The sequence below is a fragment of the Manduca sexta genome, unplaced genomic scaffold (assembly GCF_014839805.1).
Source record: "Manduca sexta isolate Smith_Timp_Sample1 unplaced genomic scaffold, JHU_Msex_v1.0 HiC_scaffold_476, whole genome shotgun sequence".
NCBI lineage: Eukaryota > Metazoa > Arthropoda > Insecta > Lepidoptera > Sphingidae > Manduca > Manduca sexta.
The window spans coordinates 1-11,781 of NW_023595271.1; the positions used below are offsets into that span (position 1 = coordinate 1).

An 11,781-nucleotide genomic window follows, 5' to 3' on the forward strand; every position below is an offset into this window, starting at 1 on the left:
AAGGAAGTTTCAGGTAACGTGTTGCGACAATGTAGCATTTTTATTATAAAAAAGTTATTATACAAGTCAATGATTTTAAGAACAAGATTTCCACCTAGAATTTGGACATATTAAACAGTAGATCAATACTTCTGCACTTTTCAAATTATAGGTCCTGCATTGTACTGTACCTGCAGTGCAAATGATCCAATATTGGATGTTATGTTTTATAATGCAAAGTAACTACTAACTAGACGCATAAGCTAATGTCCTTCATGGAACACAGCAACATTGCTTGCATTTATAAATAAAACGTTAGTACCTATCCAAAGGAACTCTTCTATTTTTCTTTTCTGATTATATACTAAGTTTCTACCGTTATTTCCGTTAAAGATTATGTTGATTTTTTTTCTATTAGTGAGTGATGAGAAAGAGAAATCGGATTCAAGCACCAATACGAAGAAGAGGCCTAAACGGCGTGTGAGCGAGACAGCATTGTGCGAGAAGGACAACGATATGAAACCCGCTGCGCTCAACTCTCTTGGAGACAAGTAATTACTTTTATTGTTTGTTCAAATAGTTTCTAGGAATGATTGTGTAGTTCATTCCAATTAGTTGGCTTATTATGTATTTTGGAATTGTAGTAGTCCCACCGTCAGCCAAAATCATACCGGCAAAGCTGTTACAAATTAATCTTTAATACCATTAATTATTTTATTTTAAACTGGGTCAATTAAAAATATGTAAGCATCAGCTGTTAGTTTGATAGTAGTAGCAGAGTTGATTCCATATTGTAGCCGCCATGTTTTGGCGTGGAACTCGACGACGTCGCTGCACGCTGACAACCAGTTCAACAAAAGAGAGATGACATTGTAATCACTCTTACTGATGCTTATATCTTCTGGACCGTAGAAATGCGCGATGTAGGCCCCGTTGTCATTCGTCCCTGTTATACTTTTCCACGATATTCCGAAGTTCTATTTCGGGTATAGATCGTTTATAATCGTATTTTATATCTTCAGCGATGATAGTGCATTCGACTCCAGGTCCATCGTTATTACATAAATCATAGGTTGCACGTTTCATGCGACCATTTTCAGCTGCTTCCGCTACATTCAGCAGTTCAATCGCCGATATAGATCGTTTATAATTCAATTCTATATCCGGAACGTTGCTAGTGCCATCGATTTCAGGTTCATCGTCATCACATGAGCGACAAGATGCACGCTTCATGCGTCCATTTTCAGCTGCTTCCGCTACATTTAGCAGTTCAATCGCCGATATAGATCGTTTATGCTGGTATTCTATATCTCCAGTGACGTTATTATCATCGACTTCCGGTCCACACGAACCACAAGATGAACGCTTCATGCGTCCATTTTCAGCTGCTTCCGCTACATTTAGCAGTTCAATTGCCGGTATAGATCGTTTATGCTGGTATTCTATGTCTCCAGTGACGTTATTATTATCGACTTCTGGTCCACACGAACCACAAGATGAACGCTTCATGCGTCCATTTTCAGCTACTTTCGCTACATTTAGCAGTTCAATTGCCGGTATAGATCGTTTATGCTGGTATTCTATGTCTCCAGTGACGTTATTATTGTCGACTTCTGGTCCACACGAACCACAAGATGAACGCTTCATGCGGTAGAGGGGTTCGGCCTGGTTGCTCGGCAGCAGTGCGACGATAACGAGCAGTAGACCCAACTTACTGGTATTGTGCATGGGTAGGTAGCGAGTGTTCACGAGGGAGATGTTTATAGCACTCGAGGAGCTTGCTTTGTGTGAAGATATCTTCTGTTACTCGTGTTTTATACTCTCTATTATCTGTAAGAGTTAACCCTACGATGCCTACTGGAAAGTCCGGTGCCTACATGTGCGTTATTTTGGACATATCGAATGATCTATGTTATTAATTGAATTTTTATCAATATTGGTGTGATAAGATGGTTATTATTATATATGGTTATAATAAAAAAAGACCTATTACACATATGCCTATTGACCCAACTGATGTTAGTGCTTCCGGAGTACAGGTCTTTGGGAAGTTCTCGATAACATATTATATGCCTAATGCTCTCAATATGTAATCCGTCTTGCATCTACCAGAAGGCATGTATCTAAAAATAATTGAATATAACAGGTATATACTGGTTACCAATTTTGGAGTCGGTGACTAATTAAAACATTTTCTGTATTTTATATTTAATTGAACTACTGAGTGTGTGTGTATCCTCCGTCAATTTATTTGTTAAATAATTGTTAAATGTGGCTAACAGTTAAAGAATCGTAATTAAAGTGAAGTATTATCGGAGACTAATAAGTGGAAGTGTTTTCAAGCCTCAATATCTGCAACGAACCTTTTTATTGAGTGATATAATAGTGTACACTTAGCTGTACCAAGACCACGTAATAACTTGCTAATTACCCTAAAATAATAATAAGCTCCATAAACTCTTATTACATTCAAGCGCAGCAAGAGAATATATACTTGTTTCAAGGGCAGAGGTGTGCAACAATTATTCACTTAACTGTTTAACAACATTTACAACTCAAAAGTGACCGTTGTTTTATTCAAATAACAACTGGACTTTTATCAACACTAGCAGCATATCATTTAAACTCCATCTAACGGATTTTTTGAATAAATAATGATTATAGATATGCAAAGGCAGTGAATTAGAACTCACTTGATTACGACATCTGTTACAATTATCCTAAACTACTTACCCATCATTCAAAAACATAAATGTATACACACTGAAGACAAACAATATAGAGGGCGCTATAAGCAAAAATACTACTGTTTAAGTTTATCGCTGACTCATTGAATTTAAGACTAAAGATGCCTGTAATATGTGCTGGATGTCACATGAAAATTCCAAACAGAAAATTCATTGCCTGCTATCACTGCAAATCTACATATGACTTGCAGTGCGGTAATATCACAGATAAAAGTTTAACTTGATGACCGCTGAAACCAGAGCCACTTGGAAGTGTCACAACTGCCGCAACAATCAATCCAAAATTATGGACATTCCTACACCTGTACGCAACGGGCAAACTGCAATAACGAACACACACGATTCATCTAACTCCCTATATAACACTTCTGATATTAAAAATACATCCAAAACTAAAACTCCACGCCGCAGGAACACCACAACTCGCCTCCTGGAAGCATTTATGTGACCGAGGATGCCATGAGAGACTTATTCGACCATTTTAAGACCGACATTTGCAAAATTATCAAACAAACCGTCACTGAAGTTGTTGCAAGTAAGTTCATTGACATATCCCAGCAGATTAACGAATTTAAAGAATCCTTGTCTTTCTTCAACGATAAGTTCGAGTCGGTTATGACCAATTTACGAGAGAGTACTGCAACTATTGATAGATTACAATCTGACAATGCTGAATTAAAATCAACCGTCAAAGATCTCTCAGTCAGATTAAATTTAGCTGAACAGCACCTTCGCGATAGTAATGTGGAACTGCATGGCATTCCGGAACACCGTGGGGAGAATTTAGTTAACTGCCTCACTCAGCTGTGCACTACAGTAGGCGCTGCTGTTACTGAAAACGATTTTACGCAAGTCACCCGCGTAGCCAAATTGGACAAAGATAGTACAAGACCCCGAACAGTCATCGCCAAACTCCGTACTCCACGTCAGCGTGACATTCTACTAGCTGCGGTTTATAATTTCAACAAGAAGAATCCAGAAAGTAAACTAAATTCCCAAAATTTAGGCATCGGTGGCAAAATTTTTCCAGTGTTTGTAGCTGAGCATCTTACACCATCTAACAAATCTCTACATGCTGAAGCAAGAAAAAAAGCTAAAGAGTCAAATTATAAATATGTATGGGTCAGGAATGGTCGCATTTATGTTCGTAAGGACGATACATGTCAGGCGTTGCTTATTCGTAGCACTGAAAGCATAAAGCTTATAAAGTAATTTAGCTGATTCAACTTGTTTACCAATATTCTCGGCAAATGTTGTTGTATTTTTATTTTGATAACATTCACAATATATTACCAAAACATACGGGGTATGAGGACAAAGACTGATGAGCTCTATAATAATATTCTCTTATGTTCCTATGATGTGATCGTATTTACTGAAACCTGGCTTAATGCGAATGTGTATAATAACGAATTTATAGATGCTAGGTATATCGTATATCGCCGGGATCGCCTCTGCAATGTATCTAGTGTTACAAACAATGCCAAATCCAACTGTGTTCCTAAGCGTGATGGTGGAGGTGTTCTTATCGCAGTATCACGTGACATAGAATCTTGTAGACTTTCTAACCATGAATCTGCCTGTGAGAATCTGTGGGTATTGTTGAATATCAAATTAAACAATGTGTTTAAAAAAATTGCTCTATGTGCGGTTTATCTGCCATCTCCACCAATCTTGGATACTCAAACAATATTTATTAATAGCTTGAGTGATGTTTTTAATTATTTTAACGATGTAATTGTAATGGGTGATTTTAATCTTGGTCGCATCCAGTGGAGTAGGGATGAGGATGCTGGATGTATGATACCTTATAATTTTAACAGTAAAATGGAATGCGATCTTATTGATTGCATTGCGTCAAACGAGCTGCAACAATACAATCATATAACTAACAGTAATGGTAGGATACTCGACTTGATTCTAAGCACAATACGTGATGGCAAGGTAGATAGACCACTGCAACCTCTCAGCAGACTTGACGAGCATCACCCACATGTTTTGTATAGTATCACAAATACTAGGGCAACAAGTCTACACGACAAGTATAAAGCTAAATATAATTACTTTAAAGCAGATTATGATTCTATTGTAGACGCGTTAAGGATCACGGATTGGCATTTTGAATTTTCGGGCTGTAGTACAGTGGATGAAATGGTATCAAGATTTTACAAGATAGTTAGGGATATTATTCAGAAATATGTCCCAATGCACTCCATTAGAAAGGCGAAATTTCCGCCATGGTTTACGTATTCATTAATTAGAATGCTTGCTGAAAAATTCAAATGTAGGTCAAGATATCGTAAATATGAAAACCCTCGCGATAAAATTGAATATGAACTGATTCGTGCTAGATGTCATAAACTGATAAATCAATGCTACATTGATTACAAGCTCCGAATTGAATTAGCTATAGCTAAAGATCCTAAATTATTTTGGCAATTTGTGAAACATAAGCGCGGAAACAATAGCTCCTACCCTTCGCGGATGCACCTGAACGATACCTGGGCTGAAAGCGGATCCGATACTGCCAATCTGTTTGCGTCACACTTCTCTTCTATATACTCACACACAACGGCCATACAGATTCAAACATCTTGGATAGCGCAGGCTTAATTACTGACTGTGTTCCGTCTATTATAAAATTTAGTACCAAAGATGTTTTTCAAAAATTAAAACAGCTAAATGTGAATCAAAAGGCGCTGGACCCTGACTCCATTCCACCGATATTTTTAAACGTAGTGCATCTGGTTTAGCTATACCTGTTACTGTTATTTACAATTATTCACTGGAGAAGGGTACTTTTCCCACCGAATGGAAAAAGCGCTAATCATTCCAATATTTAAAAAGGAATTCAGGACGATATAAAAATTATAGACCCATTGCAATTTTATCTTGTCTTTCAAAATTGTTTGAATCGCTGTTGCAGCCAATACTCGCTCGTCACTTTGAAAAATACCTATCGCCCCACCAACATGGCTTTAGGCAAGGTCGATCAATACAAACGAACTTAACTTGTTTTGTCTCTGATTTGTCCCAAGAAATAGACAAGGGTCACCAAGTCGATGCTATATACACAGACTTTAGCAGTGCTTTTGATAAAGTAAATCACTCACGCTTGGTTAAAAAACTGTCCACTTACGGTGTATTTGGATCATTGTTGTCTTGGTTTCGTTCCTATTTGTACATGCGTCCAATGGTGGTTGTTGTCAAAGGTTACGCGTCTCATGAGTATACTGCTGAATCTGGTGTACCTCAGGGCTCGCATTTGGGCCCCTTCTATTTATAGTGTATGTCAACGATATTACCTCTTACATTCGTCACTGTAATTATGCACTTTTTGCTGACGATCTTAAAATTTATAAAACAATAAAGACACACAATGACACTGAACTGATCCAGTCAGATCTTGATAACATCAAGTCATGGTGTGACACTAATTGTATGGTATTAAATTCGACCAAATGTTCCTATATTCGGTACACAAAAAAAACGCATCCAATATTGTCATCTTACAACATTAGCAACGAACAACTAGTGATAACCTCTGAAATGCGAGATCTTGGTGTTATTCTCGACAGCAAATTAAAATTCACGTGTCACATCTCTCAGGTTGTTAATGCTGCGTCACAGATGTTAGCGTTTGTAAAGAGAAACGCAAAGATATTTCACCCCTTCAAACAAAGATTTTATTGTTTAATTCCTTGGTTCGTAGCCGCTTAGAATTCGCTAGTGTTGTTTGGAATCCATTTTATTCAGTGCATTCCCAACGCATAGAATCTGTACAACGTGCATTCACGAGACACTTAGCGTTCACTTCACAAGGTATCTCACACCGATGTCCTTATGAAGATCGTCTCGCTTTCTTTAATATGACTTCTTTACGAAATAGACGGAGGCAGCATGATCTTGTATTTTTGTACAGATGTCTCAATGGGATTTCTCGGTGTGAGCACTTATTGGAGCGCTTTGGGTTATCAATACCACACCGGCTCCCCAGGCAGCCGCGAACAGAACTCTTCCACCTACTACAAAGCCGAACAAACATTGGATATCATTCGCCCATACGTAGGATTTCCGCTACCTATAATGAAGTTTGTACAAAAGTGCCAGATATTGATATATTTTTCGATTCCCTTAATAGATTTATAAAAAAATGTAGAAGTTCTTTTAATGGCATGTTATAACATTTATATTATATTGTATTCCTCAGTTATTCGCGGTTAAGCTAAGTATGCAATTTTCTCAAGCAATGTTGTGTACATCTTTAATTGGTACATGTATTAGTTATTAAGCCTGTGTAAAGTGTATTAGACTGTTGAATATATGTACTGTTGATGTTCCTATTATAGTAAATAAATAAATAAATAAATAACTTGCCGTTCGTCTTGGTAGTAAGCGATACGACCGCCCATAAACAGTAGAAACACCATCTAACACCTTGAATTACAAAGTATTGTTTGGTATTCCACTGCGCTCGACATCCTGAGGCGTGAGGTGTTCTTTGTTGAGCATGCGGTATGACTATCGCGCTGAGGTGTTACACCTCTGCCTATCCCTAATAAGGGAAATCGTGTAATGCATTATATAAGGATGTAAGAAGTAGACTTAACCAAACCCAACTAAAATCATAACTAAAAACATTACAAGAAAGCAAAATCTATACTTATTATAATAAATCTGTAGAGAGGTCAATTCTGTACATGAAATATATTTCCAAAATAACTATCAGGGGGTGATTAGGGATCGATACTGATGCCAAAAATGCAATTAGTAAAATTTTGTCTGTTTGTCTGTCCATCTCTATAACCGTTATAGAAACAAAAACTACTCGACGGATTTTAACGAAACTTGGTACAATTATTTTTCATACTCCTGAGCTGGTTATAGTATACTTTTCATCACGCTACAATTAATAGGAGCAGAGCAGTGAAGGGAAATGTTGGGAAAACGGGAGAAGTTACTCCATTTTTTAAGCTTCCGTCGCGTGTGCAACCTTAATGGTTAAAAGTTCCTTCGATTTCACCAGGATTCCATCATCAGACCATACATTAAAAAACATCCCGACAAATTGAGCACTTCCTCCATTTTTGAAGTCCGAAATCCACGCGGGCGAAGCTGCGGGCGGAAGCTAGTTTGCAATATAATTGTTTACTTAGACGATAGCGGGACAACATCATTATTCTAGTTATATGAGTTTTATAAACAAGTTACTGAAGGCGATTTTGAAAAAAAATCTAGGACCAATCTGGAGATATATTCTTTCGAATAAATAAAATATTTTTGACCCAGTTCTGTGGTAACAAATAGCAAAACACGTCGAATTGATAACCTCCTACTTTTGGAGTCGGTTAAAGCAATTCTACTAAATAAAATTTTTATCCATCAGTACAACGCCGAAGCCCAAGTCCCGCCGTCGGATCCCGCTGGTGATGTTCTTGTAGTCGCTGGGGCGGCGCAAGCGGCGCCTGGACACCGACGGACAGTACCTGCAGCACATCGAGAGCGCGCTCATGACCTGCACCTACAGGAGTCCTGCAGGTGTCTGGAGTGTCAGGTACGTTTTATTAACAGTGCTGCACCACCTGTGCCCAGACCCTGAGGGACGCAAAAGTAACCACACCAGGACCAAGTTTTGATTGTATGGGCACAGCTATAGAAGCTACGTACTATACTGGTGGTAGGTCTCTCATATGTGAGAGTCCGCCTGGGTAGGTACCACCGGAATGTATTTATGCCGCCAAGCAGCAGTGTATAGTCACTGTTGTGTTCCAGTTTGAAGGACATTGTAGCCAGATTATTACTGGATATAATAAGACTAACATGGCGAGCGCAGTGGAATACCAAACAATACATTGTAATTCAAAGTATTGATGGTGTTTCTACTGTTCATGGGCGGTCGTATCGCTTACCATCAGGCGAATGGCAAGCATGTCTCGTTATTCAAAATAATCAAAAAAACCTCGCACCGGTCGCATAAAAGGTTGGTAACGGCACTGGTAATATAATTACTGTATTAAATAGTATTAGTGTGTGATATAACGGCATACTTGGCAGAGTTCGGAGATCTAGTTAATTGATTGGTTCAGTGGCTGTTTTTGCGCGGTACGGTTACCTACCGCGTTGAGGTCTCGGGTCCGAATCTCGGGTCTGGCAGTATGTAGGGTTATCTGTTCAGTACAAGCCTGGAGTCTGGAATTATGCTTAGTATGGTAACAGGCTCGTTTCCTATTACATGAGACGTTATATAGCTGGTCAGATTTAAGCGTGTTACATCCCTGCTACTCCTGAAAAGGGAAAAGGCGTGATGCTGTTTATTTGATGTCTTGTATATTATTACATACATACATAACATCACGCATTTATCCCCGAAGGGGTATGCAGAGGCGCAACTAGGGCACCCACTTTTCGCCAAGTATGTTCCGTCCCATGATGTGATAGGGGGCGAGCCTATCGCCATATCGGGCACAAATTCCAGACTCCGGGCTGATACTGAGCAGAAAACCCAAATATCACTTTGCCCGACCCGGATTCCAACCTAGGACCTCAGAGCGCTATTGTACCGGACATGCAATACAACTACGCCACCGAGGCAGTATATATATATTAGTATATATATTATTACAGAATGGATATATACCATCTGTGAGCTAGGCACCCGCTACACTGTCTACACTTTTGAGACATGCGTAACCCTATTTTGAGGATATATAAATGTCCATAGCCTATAATTAGGCAAGCTTGACATGTGTGAAGTAAATTCTATTTGACAGTTAACGTATTAAACAACTCAAATAGATAGTACCTTGTTATTTTATTACCATACTAGCTTTTGCTCGCGGCTCCGCCCGCGATATAAAGTTTTTCGAGCTACAGTTTTCCGTTATAAAAATCACGCTATATATTTTCCCGGGAGCCTATGTTCTTCCCAGGGTCTCAAACTGTCTCCATACCAAATTTCATCTAAATACGTTGGGTAGTTTTTGAGTTTAACACGTTCAGGCAGACATATGCAGCGGGGGACTTTGTTTTATAATATATTTTTGTAGAACTTTTTAAGAGGAACAATCCCGTCATACATCATTGTTGCATAACTTTAACCGTTTACGTAGCGCACGCAACGGAAGCTCTCAAAAGTGATAAATTTTCTCCTTTTTTGCAACATGTTTCATTACTACTCCGCTCATGTTGGTCATAGCGTGATGATATATAGCCTATAGCACTTCAGGAACAAAGGGCATTCCAACGAAAAAGATTTTTTCAGTTCGAACCGATAGTACCTGAGATTAGCCATTACTGCTCCGCTCCTATTGGTCGCGTGATGATATAAAGTCTATAGCACTCCACAAACAAAGGGCTATCCAACACAACAATATTTTTCAGCTCAAAATTTTAGATTAGCCATTACTGTTCCGCTCCTATTAGTCATAGCGTGATCATATGTAGCCTATAGCACTCCACAAATAAAGAGCTATTAAGCACAAAAATATTTTTTCAGTTCGAACCGGTAGTTCCTGAGATAAGCCATTATTGCTCCGCTCCTATTGGTTATAGCGTGATGATATATAGCCTATAGAACCCCACGAACAGAGGTCTATCCAACACAAAAAGAATTTTTCAATTCGAACCGGTAGTTCCTGAGATAAGCCATTACTGCTCCGCTCCTATTGGTTATAGCGTGATGATATATAGTCTATAGCACTCCACGAAGAAAGGGCTATCCAACACAAAAAGATTTTTTCAGTTTGAGCCGGTAGTTCCTGAGATTAGCGCGTTCAAACAAACAAACAAACTCTTCAGCTTTATATAATAGTATAGATATTTGGGAGCATAGATTAGAGTGAGACTTTTGTATTTGGTCGGTTTATAAATGTATGTTACCAGTAGCATTTATTCAAAACTTGTGGAACGGGCCCTTAATCTCTTAAAACCCCTCTGTAAACGTGACACATTCTAGACAAATCATACACTATCGTTCCTGTGGTATAATTCCATGGCACACAATGCATGCCGTTATGAATTACCGGAAACAATAACAGTGACATCACTCGTGACTAACTTAAAGTCGTCGGCGTCAGTTATTAAAACAAACATTACAATATTAAAGCTTACTTTATTGCCAAATAAAACAATGAGCACCGAATCACAAAATCGATTTAAATAACATTTAACAATCGATGTTAGTCGAACAATTTTGATTTACAATAAACCTATACGATTAAGTCCGAGCGCACACTACCGATTCATCTAGTGATTTCTACACCTGACGTACAATGTAATCCAAATATAATGTCGGTAAAATATAATTTAAGCGGCGATAGCCTAGTTGGGTGTGGAACGGACTGCCAAGACGAATGTCCGCAGGTTCAAATCCCAAGGGCACACACCTCTGACTTTTCTAAAATCATGTGTGGATTCTTTGTGAATTTATCGTTCGCTTTAACGGTGAAGGAAAACATCGCAAGGAAACCTGCACATCTGAGAAGTTCTCTATAGGAATTTCGAAGGTGTGTGAAGTCTACCAATCCGCACTAGGCCAGCGTGGTGGACTAAGGCCTAATCCCTCTCAATAGTAGAGGAGGCCCATGTTCAGCAGTGGGCAAGTATTTAATACAGGGCTGATATTATTATTTATTATTATTATTATAATGTCGGTCAGCGATGTTGCGTCCTTCGATTGGATTATGTCGGTCTATTAAAATTATAATAAATTAAAATTTTATTTTGTATAGATAAGTATTTATGGCGGTTAGACGTCGGATACAATGATGCTAACCAGAAAATGTAGTATGCGCCTTGATTTATTCACAAATAAAGCTTATAGCTAATATTTCAATCTTTAGATAACGTTTAACGGACGAACAACTACATTTTGGCTCTGTATAGAAAAATATTATATCTGCAGTTATTCATCCGATAGAACTACTGATGATCGAAACTTTGGCCTTAATAAAATTAAATATAATACGAGGTGCACAAATATTTATATGTTAATATTTTTATGCTTATAATAATCTATAATCTTAATTTTATAATATACAATATGTCTTTAATGGCA

At 38.2% G+C, this 11,781-nt stretch overlaps 1 pseudogene; it reads left to right on the top strand.

The window, feature by feature from the left end:
• Positions 1-6: 6 nt before the first annotated feature.
• On the top strand, positions 7-8,325 carry LOC119193395 (annotated as a pseudogene).
• The last annotated feature ends 3,456 nt before the right edge of the window (positions 8,326-11,781 follow it).